Source organism: Colius striatus, chromosome 4 (genome assembly GCF_028858725.1).
Source record: "Colius striatus isolate bColStr4 chromosome 4, bColStr4.1.hap1, whole genome shotgun sequence".
Classification (NCBI taxonomy): Eukaryota; Metazoa; Chordata; class Aves; order Coliiformes; family Coliidae; genus Colius; species Colius striatus.
Window position 1 is genome coordinate 26358287 of NC_084762.1, and position 19662 is coordinate 26377948.

Below are 19662 nucleotides of genomic sequence, written 5' to 3' on the forward strand. Positions count from 1 at the left end.
ATTCAGATTTATTTCTCATCTCCCTGTTTTGTTTTGATTGTTCATTAATAAATCAAATCATTTCTCCTCAAGCTAAGTCTGTTTTGCCCTTGATGTTAATTGCTGAAAATCTCTCTGTCCTTATTTCGACGCACAAACCTCTTGTGTTTCTCTCCCCTGTCCAGTTTAGGAGGCGAAGTGATAGAACAACTTGGTGGGCACCTGGCACCTAGTCAGGGCTAAACCACTACACATGCTAATCCTGCTATTTGGTGGAATGGTAAAGTAATAGTTGACACTGTTTATTCATATTTATAACATTAATATTCACAATCTATAGCTATCTAGATAGGTTGAAGACAAAAAAAACATTAGATTTCTACTCTGGAAAGATGCATGATCTATTTTTTGCTACAAATCTTTGCTTTTAGCAAACTTAGAGGAGTCAGAATGTTTCTTGAGATAGTACTTGCTATCTGCAGAGTTGGTATCACATAGTGAGACTATGTGAGACACACAGTCTCACTTCTCTGTTCAACTGCAGTTGCACAGTTGAGCTTTTTCCTCCTTTTTAGATACATTATCACAGAATCACTACTACCAGCTCTGATTGTCTCAGTCTTGGCCAGTGGTTGGTCCAACTTGCAGCTGTCTGGCATTAGCTTTCTCAGATATAGGGCAAGCTTCTGGCAGTTTCTCACAGAAGTCATCCATGTAGTCTCCATCTATCAAATCATTGCTACACAATCCCAATGAAGACAACACTTGCCAAACAATTTTCCAGGGATGGCTTCTGATGAACTCTTTTTATTTGTCCAAGAGCAGATGGCCCAATGAAATAATTGCACTGCCTTCTTTTGCCAAGTGTAGACCTAGCAAACTTCTGAGTTTCTACTAGATTCATTTTCCATACATCCTTACTGCTACCTCTCAACAGGAGAGAGGTAACTGTTATTTCTACCTAACCTTGTGCCAGCAGAAAAATGTATACTCTGATTTACTCAGGCAGTCTTTTTTTCAGACAGCTGCCTCATCCTGCATGTCACTCAGTAGTCTTTCTATCTGCTACTTGCTATAGTTAAGAAAGGAAGAGCTCCAAGAAATGCTGATTTTCTTTAGCAAGACTTTTCCTCTCTGAATTAGATCCTCTTAGCCTCCTGAAATTACTGAAGTAAATTATTCTATACTTATCTGTAGGTCAGTCATTCTTGGTTATCTCTACAAAAAAACATTTCTTCCTGTTGTTCAGGAAATAAAGTTATTCTGGGATTCATGGGATTAGAAAACCACAGTCTTCAGTTTACAAGGACAGCCATTTAACTGCTTCTTATAAAGCAGGAGAATATTGCATTAAAGGAATTAATTCCGATACATTCTATTACAGTTACAGAAATCTTGCCCAAACTCGGGTGACAATAAGTCAAAATATCTAAGACTATACATCAAGGCCAGGTATTTCAGTTTTTCAAAAAAAGACTGTCATCAAGTAATTTCACAAAACAATTTATTTAAAAAACACAGAGGGAAGAATGAAAGTGAGAACAGAGATGAAGTTGACAGTAGAAATGTTAAATGCTGAACATGCATTCAAAAATGATTAAGTGGCACTACATGCAGAGTCACTGATCAAATGTGTGTTTCAGTTTGAAATTTTGCTTTGGATTAATATTTAATAATAGATTAATATTTAACTAAAATACCTGGGGCAACAAGTAGTATAACAAACAGAGCCAGGTCAATTTAAAAAAATGAATATAAGGGTACCAGGACACTTTCTTCAATATACAGTTGACTTCCTGAGTCAATTAACCATTTTGTATGTGTTGGTGGTGAGATTCTGATACAGAGTAGTTATAAATTACAGAGTAGAAGTTTTATCTGACCTGAACACAGAAAAAAAAATGATTATGGCTTTACAAGCTGGTGACATTTTTTACAAAGGCTTTTTTTTCCTTTAGTCTATGACAAATTCATGAACAGAGAGTGGATGTGGATGGGCTACAGTAATGTTCACTAATCAACTGCACTTTATTCCTTTATATTCTCTTGGCTTTGACGCATCTGTGAGCAGAAAAGTTTTCCCGTTTATACAGTATGTATGCAGTTTTCAAATCTGACTGCCTAGATTTCAATTGCTTTTTAGACACTGTTCCGGGTCAGGCAGGGATCTGCAGCCGCCGCCAGGGGGCGCTACGGCAAGCGCGGGAGCTGCAGCTGCCGGTCGGGCTGCGCGTCGGGCTGCGGGCGGGGTGCTGGGCACCTTGGCCCGCATTCTAACTGCCTGCTCCTTGTGCTGTTCTGTTAAATTGTCCTTATCTCAACCCAAAAGGTTCTAGAACTCTCTTGATTCTTCTCCCCATCCTGCTGAGGTGGGGAGGAGTGAGTCACTATGTGGTTTGGTTATTGTCAGCCAGGGATAAACCACTACAGACACTCAAAACATGATTTTCAGAGACACAAAGCCTCTACAACTTTATCTGCTAGAAATATTTTTTACAATGCAAAGCAACAAACCTACACTTACATTTTGAAATAATGTTTTAAATGTATAATGAGTGATTTGTTTTAAAAACTAAAAGACACGTCTTCATTGTGCTCATTGAGTTTAAACTTGCTTTTTCATAACAGGTGCTGAAAACCTGAAATATGAAATATGACCATGAACCAAAATTCCAAGTGAGAAATAACTCAGTGTAATACAAGTATTTAGTAGTGGTCACTCTGAAGTGTTCTGATTTCTACATAATTTTTTAACTATCTTTTCAAAAGTTAAAAGAGACTTCAAAGGGAACATTGACTTTGGAAAGGATAAAATTTATTAAATAGCCATTTTTTAAATGGAAAACACTTGTTTAAATAATGTTTACCTAACCAAAGCCTTGATTTCAATGAACTGATATTTCATTATGCAAACCTTTTTTTTCCTGAAAGGAAAATAAGTCCTTCCTGAACATATTTGTTTTTCAGATCATTGAAAATTTCCTTATTCAGTGTTCCAAAGTATGGCTCCATTAATTTGTGAAAATGTACCTTTTTCTTTCATTTGTCAAAATAATTCTAGATATTATTGTAGCTATATTACTTTATAAATGAATACTAGCATCTTATACTGAAATGAGTTTCAGTGTGCAAAACATTATTTCCTAGATGTGTTGGGTTTTTGTGGAGTCCTTTCTGGGAAAAGGGAAGGGCCTAAAATGGTATGAGAAGGTTCTTAAAACTTCCTCATCTGAGGCTGAGATAGCTGGGCATTTGGGATCACTTTTTACAGAGAAGACAAAAACAGAATATGGAGGTGTTGGAAGGAGTAAAATTACAGAGAAATGACCATGCAGAGCCAAGGACAGTGAGAGAAGAGGGGAGGAGGTGTACCTGGTGAGATCCCATGTATCCCATGGTGAAATGGCAGCAGTCCCTGTGCAACCCATGGAGAGTAATGGTGGAGCTGAGATCTGCTGGCAGCTTATTGAAGACTCCACAGTAGAGGGAGTGGTTGCTCCCAGAAGGAGGTTGTGACTCTGTGATAGGGTAGTATCACAGAATCTCAAGGGTTGGAACTGACCTTGAAAGATCATCTAGTCTAACCTCCCTGCCAAAAAAGACTGTCCTAGTCACAGAGGAACTCATCCAGATGGGGTTTGAATGTCTCCAGAGAAGGAGACTCCATAACCCATCTGGGCAGCCTGTTCCAGTGCTCTGTCACCCTCACAGTGAAGAAATTCTTTCTTGTATCTCTTAGGAACCTATAATTTTCCACCTTATACCTGTTGCCCCTTGTCCTATCATTGGACATCACTAAGAACAGCCTGGCCACATCCTTCTGACATCCACCCTTCACATATATGTAAATATTAATGAGGTCACCCCTCAGCCTCCATTTTTTCAAGCTAAAGAGCCCCAACTCCCTCAGCCTTTCATCATAAAGAAGATGCTCCACTACCTTCATCACCTTTGTAGCCCTGTGCTGAACTCTCTCCAGCAACTCCCTGCCCTTCTTGAACTGAGGGGCCTAGAACTGGACACAGTATTCCAGATGTGGTCTCACAAGGGCAGAGCAGAGGAGGAGGAGAACCTATCTCAACCTACTAACCACAGCCCTTCTATTACACCCCAGGATGCCATTGGCCTGCTTGGCCACAAGGGCACGTTGATGGCTCATGTTCATCCTGTTGCCCACCAAGACTCCCAGGTCCCTTTCTCCTACACTAACAGTTCATTCCCCAGCCTGTGCTGGTACATGGGGTTATTCTTTCCCAGATGCAAGACTCTACACTTGCCCTTGTTGAATTTCATTAGATTTCTCTCTACCCAACTCTTCAGCATGTCCAGATCTCCTTGAATGGCAACACAGCCTTCTGGTGTGTCAGCCACTGCCCCTGGTTTAGTATCATCAGCAAACTTGCTGACAGTGCCCTCTGTTCCCTCATCAAGGTCATTAATGAATATATTGAACAGTACTGGTCCCAGCACTGACCCCTGAAGGACTCCACTAGACAGAGGCCTCCAACTAGACATTGATCACAGCTCTCTGCCTTCTTCCCTTCAACCAGTTAACAATCAACCTCACTATTTTGTTTCTAGTTTATGGTGGGTTAAACTGTTCTTACTTTCTTCCCTAAGTTGAGTAGTCAAGTCTGTTCTGTCCAGGTCAATAATTAGTAAACAAGCTCTCACTTTTCCTGTTTCTACCTACAAGGCCCTTGATTATCTTTTCTCCTTCTCATCCCATCATAGGGTGGTAGGTGAGGGACAAAGTGGAGAATTTGAAGGAACTGGGGCTATCTAGTCTGGAGAAAAGGAGGCTGAGGGGAGACATGATCACCCTCTACAGTGACCTGAAATGTTATCTGTTGAGGTAGGAGTTGGTCTCTTCTCCCAAGTAACAAATCGCAGGAAAAGACATAATGACCTCAAGTTACACCACAGGAGGTTTACATAGGATATTAGGAGAAATTCCTTCACCAAAATGGTTGTCAAATATTGGAAACAACTGCCCAGGGAAGCAGTTGAGTCATCATCCCTGGAAGTATTTAAAAGTTGTGTAGATGTAGGACGTGGTTTAGTAGTAGACATGGTATCCTGGGTTAACAATTGGACTCAATGATCATAAGGAGGTTTTCCAACCCAAATGATTCTATAATTGCATTGAACATAATTTCCTTTGTCAGATATTGCAGCCACCCATGAAAGGTGATGCCTTGATCCCAATGCAACTACCTACTGACATCAGGGGGTCACCATTGCACAGGCCTCTGTTCACTAAGAGTCAGCTAAAAGATACATATTTTAAGGAACTCAGAAATGTTAATTTGCATCCTCTAAATTTACAGAATTGCATACCTAATCTATTTCTCTATACAGAAGTCTGAAAATTTGAGAATTAACTTTCACTGCATTTTCTCATGGTAGTGCTTAGAAAAGCCCCACTCTTCTACCTAACTGACTCTTTAAGTCATGATAACAATTTGCTCCAGGACTACTGCCTCCTTCTCTCTAGGACTGGCCAAGAGATTCCAAGGTTGTCTGAGGCTGAGATACTCAACTTTATACAATGGACAAGCAACCAGGTCACCAATCAAGGGACAAGGCTGATGAATTCAAATCTTATATGAACGTTGCTATCATTTATTTCCTTTTTAAATACTATACTGCTTTCTAAAAGTAGTATTTCCCTCTTAATTATTTTTACTTCAGTCATAAACTATGTAGACTACCACGTGAGCTTTACTTATAATAAGAGACTGGAACAAAGATAGGACTGCCTCAGAAACATTTGCTTATCAAGTAATTTTGAATCTAGGTTTCTGTAAGTAATATAAAGCTGGATAAAATCTACCATTTTTTAATTCTGCCTGGTATGGATATAGTGGGGAAAGATGGTTTAGTGAAAAGTGAAATACATCAGAAATTGCCTCTCTTCCTCCCAACATTACCATTTTATGAGTCTGCCACATGATCTATGTCATGTCCAAATTTTCTTCAGCAAGCAGGAAATACTTCCTTGCCTCTCAGGCATATCTTAGTTAAAATCCATTTGCAACTACAACACAATCCACTGTTAAAGCAGTGAGAGGAAAACAGGTAGAACTATACAGTTTTTCATTCTAGCACTGTAAGACATTCAAGGACATCCACACAAAAATGATGATATTGTCATGGATGGGAGAGAGAACAGCAGTTTTTTTAACTAAGTTTTAGTGCTTCCATAACTGTTGGACTATTTAGGTATGTTTTCTAAAGTTCTTAAGCCTCCTTTTCAGAGAAGCATCCATTTAAACAAAGGTCTCCAGCTTTCAAGACTCTTGCCAGTGTATGATAAATTACTCTAGCATTATACTTGTCTTTCAGAAAATATTTTTATAGTAAAAATCTTAAGAGATAAAAAATGCACAGGAAAATTATTCTTTTGAAAACATGTGTTGGTCCTACTAATCACACAACCTGACCCTATGAACAGCCTAAATCTCTTGTCCCTGTTTGTTCCAAACCAGTAAAATATCCTTAAATGTTTACAAGAAAAACAACCAAAACAACCATGTTAAATAAAAATCTTTACGATATTTTTATTCCCTGACTGTAATCTCATGTCTTCCTCTCAGTGGTCCAGAAAATTAAATCCACCTGTCAAGTCTTACATTATCAAATTAATTAGATTGCTGGAAGCTAGGAACGAGGAGCAATAAAAGAAGCTGTAATGTATATGAATGGATGTTCATGAGCACATTAACTACCATCTATCAGAGGGAATGGTGCTGACTGTTTTGTGAAATAGATTAAGATTGTTGGTAATTGTCCTGGATCATAATTGAATGTTTACCATTTTGACAAGAGGTATAAACAACTTTTTGAACCTATTTTTTATCAATGTATTTTTAGAATAAGTGGAAGATAAAAAAAGAGGACAGGTAAATATTTTCTGTTTTTTTAAAATTGTTCTCAGTCTTTAAACCTTCTTATGTCACTAAGATTTATTGTCAGTCAAGCAAACAGGCTTTTTTTTGAAACTTTGATTTTTTTTTTTTTAACTACAATCAAGAATGAGAAATATCAGCTGTTAACAAAAAGAAGGATAATCAGTGATGGTACTATCAGTGATGGTGCTGTAAATTTTAAGGCCAGTAGGCTCATTATGACATGTTAGTATGAACTTGAGTACAAAAAGTAGAACAAATGCAATCAAAACAATATATTTTTAAAGTGTCTAATCAGATGACAAACAATATACACAGATTTAAAAAAAAAAAAAAAGAAAAAAGTGTGGCATAAAATACAGGACATTTATATGAAACTTTAATTCACCTCATTTAGTACCATAATTCTAAAATAATTCTAATTGTTTTCCAAATAAGTATGATTTTTATAGCAAAAAGATCTTTTGGGGAGAACCTATTTCCAGACATAAACAGTGGGATAAGAATGCTTCAGAGCTTCTGAGAAGTGTATTTTCAAAGGGCAGCAAGTGATAGATGTGAACAGTGATGTAACCATTGTTTAAAAAGTGAGTGTGAAATAAAAGAGCAATCTAGCAAAAGTTAATTTCTAAAACTATCAGAAAGTCTCAGAGGCACTGGGAGAATAATATGTTTCTCCATGGTGAATCCTGGTGAATTCCTCTGATGGTGAGTATTCATGGTGTCATAAACTTGCATGCACCCAAGAGAAGTTTCTGTAAAGTTTAACTTAGAATCACAAACACTATTTCCTCCAACTCTGTAAAAGCAGAAGGAAAACATCCTGAAACTGTCAGTTGAGTGACATTTCAGCCATTTTATTGCACTGGAACAGTGAAAAAAACAAAAACAATTGAAACAGAATAGACAATCAAGTTTCTTTATTAATCATTTTTTATGAATCTTATGGTTAATACTGAAGGTAAAGATACAGAATGGTTTATATTTAATCTTTGTTACTTCACATTTTAAATACTTGCACATTCTTCTTTTAGAATAAGAGATGTTTCTGTTGCTAACTCACTCTTCTTTTTTTTTTTTCCCTACCAGTCCACATTCCCTTTCCTGGCCAAAACTAGTACACTCTTCTATTCCTACACCTTTTCACAACTCTATTTAATGAATACAAACATTGTTCATATACCTCATAATTTCTATCTGATAAAACTCAAGATTCAAAGGTAACTTAGAGCAGAGTGGTCAGAGCAGTGGTCAGAACAGCAGAGTCCTACTAGCAAGGACCAAAGAAATTCTGTTCTTCTGCTTGACAACTGGGCAAAATCCTTTCTGTAACGTCTGAAATCTCCCAAAGTATTGTGGCATATATAGCCTCTCTGAGAGACATTTTTTACACTTCCAGTTATAATGACTAGACCATATACCTTAGTACATAAATACAAACCCATCACATTATCAATCACTTATACAGGATTGAATCGAGATCATGGGACAATTCTATGCATTGGTTCTCTGGTGAGTTTTTCACAACATTCAATGTCACTGCAAATGCCAATGTTCTCTCTGGTATTCTGACAAAAAAAAAAAAGCAGTTGCATTTATTGTCTTCTTTGTTCAATATCCTTTAAAAGAAATATAAGTAATTCAGTTCAGGTCAAACTCAAAAAACAATTTTTAAATGAAGACTAACTGTATGATAAAGACACATGTTTGAGATGTCCTGTCAAGTCCTGTCCAATAAAACCATGAGAAAAAAATGCAAAATGGCTTTACAGAGGTTAGGTAGAGTCTATTTGCAGTTTAACATCCACTCAAAATCAACAAAATGACGTGCCATGACAGGAAATTCCCTGGTCCCCAGTAAGGAAACAGGTGATTTTTTTTCCCCCTAATATAGATTAGGATATAGATTTATTTTCTGAATTACTTGATATTTATCATTTCCAAAGAAACATTTGGCACCAGAAAGTCGACCTTCTGTTTTCTTCAAAGAATATACCATCCTGACACACTAAAGGCAATAAGAATTACTCTGTATTATCCAAAATGTTAAAACTCCATCTTAAATGTTAATATTTAACACATGTCTTCCAACCATGACCAGTCCTGCTTGTCACCAGTGGAGAATTAGCACCATTTCTTACTGCTATTGATCAGATGCTGACTTATGAAGCTACTTAAACCTGAAAACCTACTGCATAATGCTGACTTTGTCTTAATTTACTTGACAAAAATTAATAACATAATTGGAAGTTCTAATACGAAATCACACACTGTATAACTTTTCTTACATTGTATCAGTGTGGAGCAGTATTTCCAAGCCCCAGAATTTATCATTAACTGTCATGAATAACGGGTTAACAAGAACAAATAATATGGTACAGCTCAGCTTCATTTGATTCTTATGAACATTTCCCAATGACACATATAGCAATAAGAAGAAGCAGCCAGACATGTAAAGAGCTTGATCCCTTCTGCTCAGCCCCAGAAAGGAACACTGTTAGAAGAAAGCAGAGAAGGTCTAGTGAAAAACAAGACAAATGACTGGAAGAATATAGAGGAAAAAACCCAAAGAAATGGGGTTACTTATCCTACAGGAGGAAAAACTATGGCAATAGCTTTCAAATTTTTAAAAAATATGAATGTGTGTTGTATTAAGAATGACATGCATGACTAGTTATATTTAACATTTGACACTGTCTGAAATCTCTTAATTCTAGAACATGTTGTGGACAGTGAAAAATGATCACTACTGCAAACAGTAAGAGATCCAAACTGGGAAAGATTTGAAACTGGATAACACTTCCAATAGCTAAAGGTTAAATCTTTACTTTAAAATACCAGAATACAGATTGAAAAATTTGCTGACCTTATTCGGGGGGGCTGGTGTCATTTAAAACTGATACATTTGTCAGAAATAAAGTGGGTATAAAAGAATATGCCTTAGGCAGGGAAATAGACCAAATTCATTTTCAATGATCTTTTGCCTCCTTTTAGGAGAGTCTTTTTAGGACCAGAGACATTTCAAATTCATATCAGATTTTTCTAAGCCTACTCCTTCCCTTTTCCTAGTTTAGGCACAATTTAGACCCATGTTTTCTGACTTCTGTGCCTAAACCTAAGCTCCCAAACTGATAGTGAAACAACTAAACAAAATGTTTGACTTAAGTGCTAGATTATTCAAGAACTCCTCTTGGGACTTACGCAGCACTGTGCTCTCCCCACGTTCTACAAACATATCCATGAAAATAAGGGTAATACCCTAACAGATCAATCTTAAACTAGACTTCATAGTCAGAACCAAATAATATGTAAACCAATTGCTGTAACTTCAATGCTGCAGGATTTTTGAGAGATTATTTTTCTGAAGTCATGCGAATCATAGCCTCCTTCACTGCACCAGGAAAGCAAAGCTAAATTTCTCTAACTACTCAAAACTTATCTATTATGATGGACATCCACACTCTCTTGTTCACAGAAGTATGAATGGAAGAATATTCTGCAATTCCTTCTGTTTATCACATAGGCTTTTTACAAGAAATAAACTTTAACCTAAGAAATGGCATTTTTAAAAACCAGACATTCTTCAGATCCTATCTATTCACCTCACTTTGCTATGTTTTATTTTTATCAATTTACACAGTGGTGATGACCTACTTAGAACAATGGACCCTTTCTGACTCTCAGGAGAGAGACATGTCTTCAAGAAATATTTGAATTAAGAGATGGGAAGTATTCTTAGGCCATAGAAAAAAAAAAAAAAAAAAAAAGCTACACCAAGACCTGAGGAGTTAAGCTTAAGTAGTATAACAGAGGAGACAAGGAAAAGGAGACAAGAAGGTCAAAGTCCATATGATGTTGCCAGTAAAAAGGTTCAAAAAACACAGCACAAACTACTTACATGGTCATATTCTAATGGAGATTTTCTTGTTAGTGCTTTCCTTATGTTAAGAAGTTTGGAGGGAAAAAAAAAAAAAAGAAAACGATGACAAGTTGAAAAGGACAGGTAAATTGATTCATTAGATGGGAAAAGCTAAGATTAGATGTCAGAAGAACCAACACTGCTGTGCAATGACAAAATGAAGAAGGTTTTTTTGAAGAAACTACATGTTTTTTTCCTTGAGATAAAGTTCACCTTAAAAACTTGAATCTTGATCCTATCAGACTTTTACATTATTTGTTCCTAGTCCAAGCTTTTCTTTACATTTGTACACTTTTTCAGCCACAGGCAATGTTAATTCAGAGGATACAGGGAGAGAAAATTGGAGTATGGATTAGCAGCACCCAAGCTTCCTGCTTATTCAGCATCAAGTTGATTTTGAAGCTACTGATTTCAGAAAGATTGAATTTGAGCATAAAGGAGGCAATTTATATTCACATTTCAAAAATGGCTGAATTCCTATCTTTAAAATTAAGGCAACACCACACTTGAAAATTTCTATCCATTATGTGATTTTTAAACAATGGTTTTAAAGGAAATGGCAGACAATAATGCAGAGACTCTGGCAAAAAAAACACACTCCTCTCCTGCATGCAAAATAATTCTGGATGAGAATTCATCATTTGAGAGCAATGTATTCACTAATGAATACATTTTTATAGCTTTTATTTCTACAAGAAACAACTAGTTTACTCTGTATGTATTTTTCACTGCATTGCTCATAGAAGACTTGGTAATTATATGAAAAGACAGATATATTTATTCTGGAGCTTAAAAGGTGGCAGTTATTTTTCCCCAAAAGGGTCATTTAGTGAATGAACAATGCTGACCTAGAAAGATAGTTTCTTGAAACAAATATTAGTTGGATGTATTTCAACAGGCTACTTTTACCTCCTTAATATACCCCTTTGACTTTGATATCTCAACTAGAGTAATGATTTTCTCAAGAGGACTCATCATCTTTGACTTTCTTTTACTTCTTTCCTTCTAGTAATAAAATTAAGCAAGAGTACAATAAAAAAAACCCAAGGATCTTATGCAAAAGTAGGTTAAGAATTTCAGGGAAAAAATATTTCAGTCCAGATCAGAATGATCTATGAATGAATCAGCTATAGGTTTAGGCCAACAGCCTCAAGTTTTTTGCAAAGTTATATCACACTGCTAGTTATTAAAATAATAATAAAAAAAGAACAGAATTTTAAAAAACTCCAAACAACAATGACTAAATTTCTTCATTAAATGTTGCATTTTTTAATAACACAGAAAAAGAGGCAGCGAATGGAGACAGTCATAATATTTGAATATATCTTTATGTTTGAGTAGTTTATATTACTTAAAGATACATGGAAATAGGAGATGAAAAGTAATTGTTTGCTGTGTAACACATCCTAGTATCTCACACTTATCACATTATGAAATAAAATACTAGGTGAAGTACCTCACAGGGCTTTAAATTTTTACTTGATGAACACCAATAACTCAGTTACAAAAATAGCTCATAGAAATAATGCAAAGAAACCTTTACATATACTCCAAGTATACTCGTAAGTCTTAACAGTTCAGTTATGCTTTTTTCAGTCAAGAAGGGTGGGTTGCCTCACAAGAGGCATGACAAAAATACATAAATAGAAGAGTCTCATATGTAATGTACAGTCCATAGTTTAAAATTTACAAACTTGGATGAATCCTGCAACAAAAATGAAAAGAACAAATGGCGAGACAATTGAGATTCAAGTAATAAACAGGCAGAACAGATCAGATGCCTCTCCTGTGTTTGTAGACATCCTAGCAAAACTGAACACTGAGGATTGATTTCCAGTTGACTGCAGTTTAGCATCAGGAAATAGCAAAGTGTGATAGCTATCTCTGTGAAACATAATAAAGTAGTCACTTGGCTACCATCACAGTAACAATGGTGGGTATCAAAGCGCACTTTGTAGCTATTTTGGTTACAATGAGGCAGGGGGATCTTCGGCATTGGATCAAATGAGTGTAAAAGCAACCACTTCTTGACAGAGCTAAAAAGTGAACAAGCAATCGATAGCTTGCTGTCAGAGGAAAATGCTCTGAATGAAGAACAACATAGAAATAACCTCAGCTGCTCTGAGGATGTTTTCTGCTGTTTTTTCTTTACGCAATTAATTTTTTCCAGACTTTGTTCAGGCCTGGCTGGTTAGAGATTCTGATATGCAAACATCCACAGATTTCTGTCTCCAGTAGTGTCACACAGACACTTTTCCCACTCTTCAGATACCAGGAAAAACCTTTTTAAGGGGAAGGCCAATGAATAGTAAGTCACAGCTAAAATCAAGGGGAGTTAACTATAGCTTTGAGGCTAAGCTGTTATTTTCTGTAGTCCGTATTTACCCCAGACTCTGAAAACAGGGAACAGAGGAATCATATGCCATCTCATCATACAGCATCTCATATAGCTTGTACCCTTCTTCTTTCCTTTTTCCCACTCCCTTCAATGAAATTCACAATCCTACAAACAGAGCTGTAGGAGTCTTTTTGCCACTTATTCTGAGTGTGAAGTTGCCTAGTAACCCAACTATTGCTACAGCCTAGTCTCTCATGGAATAAAGCACAGGAGACAGCCTTTAGGCCCAAGCAATGTTTTTTTTTTTTAATTCAGTAACCATCAGTATAGAAAATTGCACAGCCATAGGGCTCCCTGTTGAAGAGCTCAAAGCTCTTTAGATATAAAAGGGAATTAAATCCCCATAAATCTGCATAACTACCTCCCATTTTATCCTCCACTGCATAGGAGAGGATATTCATTACACCACTTCTTTAATTTGCTGCTTAAGGATGGTGTCGTCTTTGCCTGAAGTAATCTATACAGATTGTGAAGTACTGGTCTGAAATTGTTGTGCAGAACACAGACACGACTATTCAGAGCAGACATATAGGAGGAGTAGACAGATTCTCCTAATGAAGATACCTGTGAAGTACTATACTGGACTGGACAATAAAATCTAGCCTGCAAAGTTTCTTCAACCTCTGTGAAAAAGTATTGTCACAGATTCCCAAGCTCTGCAAGCATCAAGAGTTCTCAGGTTCTTAGCCATGAACATATGCATATATCATCCCCCTTTTCCCTACTAAAATCCTTTTGACTCTAGGGTGATCAAGTATCAAATTCCTCCAACATTTCAAAGCTAGAGATATATGGGATATTTAATGACTAATTATAAGTGGTAATGCCAAGAACATAGTTTTCATGTGATGAGTTCTGAGTCTTTCTACTGTAGATATACATGTACCAATCATATCTTCCTCTAAAGTGTACTTAGTGTTCTTATCTTCTTTCTGTCTGCTCTGTACTTTTTTTTTCCAAACTGAAGGCTTGTGCAGTTCTCCGGAAGAAGAACTGAAAGTTTTCATAAGAAAACTTTCATGAATTTTGACTTCACAGAGGATATGAGGATATGGCATGTATCATGTGAAAGGGTACAAGATGGACACATTTGAATGGATGAGGATTACATGGTTTGATAAAGACTTAAATTGTTAAAGTGTTAGGAACCTCTTTCAGAACTCACTTGGTCTTTGCAACACCTACTTTAGACCTGATTTTATCTTTGCACTTCTCAACAATTGCTACAAGAAGAATAAGTATTGCTGAAGTACGTGCAAATTTCTGCTCTAGCAATTATTGTAAAACATCACTGATGCTACTTATTGGGTAGAAGATTATAAATGCAAATAACTTATTTAATCTATGATCTTTAATTCTACTAGAAAGAGTACCATGACATTAGTGAAAAAATTATTCTCCTGGATGAAGTTGTCTACTTTCTATTAATATTCTCTGTATTCAGCATTCAATTCCATAGTGGAAGCAATTTGATAAATTATAATGACTCTTTACTGATTGATTCCGCCATTTTTTCCTAATGCAAAAACATTTTCCTGGCAAAACTTTTAAATACTCAGATATGGATGTATGGAAGTAGATTTGAAATGAAGATCAAATTCCTTAGGCTGATAAAACAGAATAAACTTAGAATCATAGAATCATGGAATGATAGAGTTAAGAAGGGATGTTTAGAGATCATCTAGTCAAACCCACCTGCAGAAGCAGGTCTAACTAGATCAAGTCTCACAGGAACCTATCTAGATGGCTCTTGAAGACCTCCAAGGAAGGAGACTCCGCATCATCCCTGGGCAATTTGTGCCAGGGCTCCCTCACCCTCACAGTAAAATCATAAAATCATAGAATGGTAGGGAACTTTAAAGATCACCTAGTCCAAACCTCCTGCAGAAGCAGGTTCACCTAGATCAGGTCGCATAGGAACATGTCCATGCAGGTCCTGAAGACCTCCAAGGAAGGAGACTCCACAACCCCTCTGGGCAGCCTGTGCCACATCTCTGTCACCCTCATAGTGAAATAGTTTTTTCTTATGTTGAAGTGGAACTTTTTGTGTTCCAGCTTCATCCCATTACCCCTTGTCCTATTACTAGCTAACATAGAAAAAAGGAATGTCTGAACCTCCTGACATCCACCATTTAGATATTTGTAAATGTTAATAAGATCTCCCCTCAGTGTCCTCTTTTCTAGACTAAATAGTCCCAGTTTCCACAGCCTTTCCTCATATGAAAGATGTTCCATACCCTTGATCGCCTTGGTGGCCCTGTGCTGGACTCTCTCCAGCACTTCCCTGTCCCTCTTGAGCTAAGGAGCCCAGAACTGGACACTGTACTCCAGATGAGGCCTCACCAGGGCAGAGTAGAGAAGGAGAAGAACCTCTTTCGACCTGCTGACCACACTCTTCTTGATGCATCCCAGGATGCCATTGGCCTTCTTGGCCATGAGGGCATATTACTGACTCATGTTTAGTTTATTATCAATCAGGACTCCCAGGTCTCTGTCTGCAGAGCTGTTCTTCAGCTGTTCGACCCCCAGCCTGTACTGGTGCATGGGGTTGTTCCTTCCCAGGTGCAGGACGCTACACTCGTCCTTGTTGAACTTCATGAGGTTCCTGTCTGCCCAATTCTCAAGTCAGTCGAGATCCCACTGAACGGCAGCACAGCCTTCTGGGGAATCAGCCAGTCCTCCCAGTTTGGTGTCATCAGCAAACTTGCTGAGGGTACATTATGTCCCCTCATCCAGGTCATTGATGAAGATGTTGAACAAGACTGGCCTCAGAACCCATCCCCGTGGAACTCCACTGGCCACAGGCCTCCAACTCGACTCTGTGCCATTGATCACCACCCTCTGGGCTCTGTTATTGTGGTAGTTTGAGCCTGGCTGGATGCCAGGTGCCCACCACACCACTTTATCCCCCACCTCCTCAGCAAGCCAGGGAAGGGGAGAAAATAAGATGGGAGTCTCGTGGGTTGAGATAAAAGCAGTTTAATAAAGAAGCAGCAAAGCCGCGCGCGCGGGAAGCAAAGCAGAAGCAAATATAGCTGTTACTCTCTACTTCCCATCAGCAGCGATGTCCGGCCACCTCCCGAGAAGCAGGGCTTCAGTACGCGTAGCGGTTGCTTTGGGAATGCCAGAAATGAATCTCGCCTCCCCTTCCTGCTCCTCTCCCCCAGTTTATATTACTGAGCTGACGTCATATGGTATGGAATATCTCCTTGGTCAGCCTGGGTCAGCTGTTCTGGCCATAGTCCCTCCCAAGATCATGCCCACCTACAGCTATTGGTGAAGGTGGGGGAAGGAATGCTGGAGGAACAGCCCTGATGTTGTGCAAGCGGTAGTCATAATATTGATATCAACAGTAAGCACAGCACTGCAGGAGCTGCTGTGGAAAATCACTACCGTCCCAGACCCACTACAGTTATTCAGCCATCTCTTGATCCACCTTGCTGTCCACTTATCCAAGCCACACTGCCTGAGCTTTCTGATGAGGATGTTGTGGGAGACAGTGTTAAAAGCCTTGCTGAAGTCAAGGTAAATAACATCCACTGCTCTCCCCTCATCTAGCCAGCCAGTTATGCACTCATAGAAGGATATCAGGTTAGTTTATCAGGTTAAATCAATTAACAAAGATCTTGATTAGACAGAAATTGCACCTTTGAGAGATCTTTATACCTGCTCTGCTACAATTCCAAGAAACCTTAATATAACCAATAAGATTAAAGTCCTCTATGCTCTATGCATTTTTTTCCATTAGAGACAAGCATTTGCTCCTTAGTTTTGTAGCCAGTCATGCTATAATGCTAAAATGGAGTGGTGTAGTAAAAAATAAATTAAATTTTAAAAAAATACAAAACCCAAAATCCAAAACACTAGTATCAATTAATCACCCTAACCACCAGGATGTTTGTAAAAATCAGTGATAATATTGATATTTTCATGTTACCAGTGGAAGGTTTAATAAGATTTAATTGGATAAAAGAACACTTGGCTTTTTACAGGACACAGTAGGCTAAAGTGGGATTTAAATTATCTTTGATTTCATAGTTAATTCTTCTTTTTTAACTACTAACAGTGCGAAATGCATTGTATTTCAAGTCTGTGAGATATGCTTTAATAAAACATCAAATTTTCCTCATCAGATAGAAGCAGTTCTCTGTAAAACAGGTAACTATTTGCAAAGTTATATCAACAACTGGTTTACTAACTGTTATGAAATAATACAAGATTAACCCCGTTCTAATTAGGAGCATTTAGAGATAAACATGCAATTAATATTATAACTAACAAATGACCCCAGCAATACACTCATTGTTTTGTAAAGAAAAGAAACTCCACTAAAAAACAGGAACAAGCCCATCAGTTCTAATAAAACACCTTCCTTGAAACCATCACATCTGCATATGCTCCTGAGACTACAGGTGCATCTTGAAGAAGACAACTGAAAACAAGTTAGGATACAAACTTTTTAAAGCATGGTCCAACAAATTTTCTAAATGCTGCTAAACATCATGAATAACCTCAAGATTTAGTTTTCGAAGAGAAAATAAAGGATAAGTTTTCATTTAGTATTCATATCAGAGATGCTTTACTACAGGGCCAGACTGCAAAAAAAACCCAGCAGCTTTAATGTTTTTCCGAACACTGGAAGAAGTCTGTGGATTTGGAAACAGCCATACTACAACTGTACAGAAGCTACCCGTTTCTTCCATCCCCAAATGTCCTATAGGTAATCACACAAAAACCACTCCCAAAATCAAAAATCCTTTTTATAAAGCCCTCAAGCATTAAGATGGTAGCAGTTTTGTAACTTTCTAACTCGTAAGATTCCTAAGAACTTACTGTTTCCTAGAAATCAGAACATTTTCTTAGCTGCTTATAAATATGGAATATTTTCTGAGTTATGAAAAATAACTCCTTTAAGGGTTTTGCACTGGAATCATAGTATATATTTAGCCCATTGATATTTTTATGTGTTTTGATTTAATTTATCTTGCCTAAGAGGCATGTTTTACATGACTTCAAGGTAAATGTTTCCAGTTTTGTGCCATATTCCCAGGCTGTACTCCACATGTTCTGACTGAAGTTTAAACATAGGATGTGACCAATTTTTTTAGTGGTATTCTTGTGTGTACTACTGTACAATTTCCTTGAGATAAATCACCAGGAAGAAGAAAGCTACAAATTTTTACATCGTCTTATATTTTTTACAAAAATTAGGATTTTTTTTTTTTTTTTTTTAAATCTATGGGTGTTCTGGTTTAGCAAGGAGCAGCTTTTGGCTTAGTAACAGGGGGAGCGGGTTGCAGTGAAGGCCCAGTAAAGAGTTTGCGGATTCTCCCCCGGCTCCTGGGTTCACACCCACCTCCGGCCCGACTGGGCCAATCTGGCGCCTCTGCCATCACTATTTAGGGGATGGGAATTTGAAGTGCTGGCAGGAGGTGTGAGAGTGATACAAGATGGGCGCGACTGCGCGGGCCCTTCAGCCAGAGAAGGAGAAAGGAAGGAGAAGCAATAGACCAGAGACTCCTCTGCAAGCCGTGGCGAGAATGCAGCTGTGCCCAATGCAACCTATGGAGATCCATGGCAGGACCGAGAGTTACCAGCAGCTCCGTGGGAGTGAGCCCGGACGGGTGAGGGACTGTGTGGGGAGGCGGCCATGGCCCAGGTCGTGTTGGAGAGCCTGCACGCCGCAGAGCAGCCCCACACAAGAGGCAGAGAGGAGCTGCAGCCTTTGGGATAAGTGCGCGTCGGAGCAGCCCGTGCAGGTCGGAGCAGCCCGTGCAGGTCTGCCATGCGTGTGAGTTACCCCACAGACTTGCAGGGAGGACTGCTGTGGAGTTCACCCGTCCTGAGGAGGGACAAACGGCAGAAGCTACCGGGAACAGACGAACTGAAACCCCCACTGCCTGCCCCCCCGAACCGTTCAGGGGGGGACAGGGTAAAAACCCCGGGATCAGGGCTCTGAGCCCGGGAAGAGGGGAGGGGTGGCAAGAAGGTGTTCTTAAAAAGGCTGGTTCATTGATGTATTACTCTGTGTTGTTTCATTTTGGTTATGTTTTGGGTTTTTGGGGGTATGTTTTAGTTGATGTTGCCTTAAATTATTTTTCTGTTTTCTTCCCCAAACTGAGTGGCCTGGTCTATTTTGTCCTGAACCTTAAGTGGCAATTACGCTCTCCCTGCCCTTGAGCAATTCTCAGCCTCTTCGGTACTAATCGTGGTCTTTGTTCCCTGATGGGCCTAAACCACGACAATGGGTTTGCTTGTTCACCCAGCAGTAAGAACTAACAGGTTACGGGGTTAAAAAAATGCATTAATATCCAGAATTATTCTTAAATTATTTCCTCCTTTTCAGTTAAAAAATACAAGAGCATTCAGTTTACGTCACATGGATATGAGTTTTGTGCTCAAATCCCATTTAAATGTGTGACCTGTTCAAGGACTTTGCTTTCAAATACTAAAGC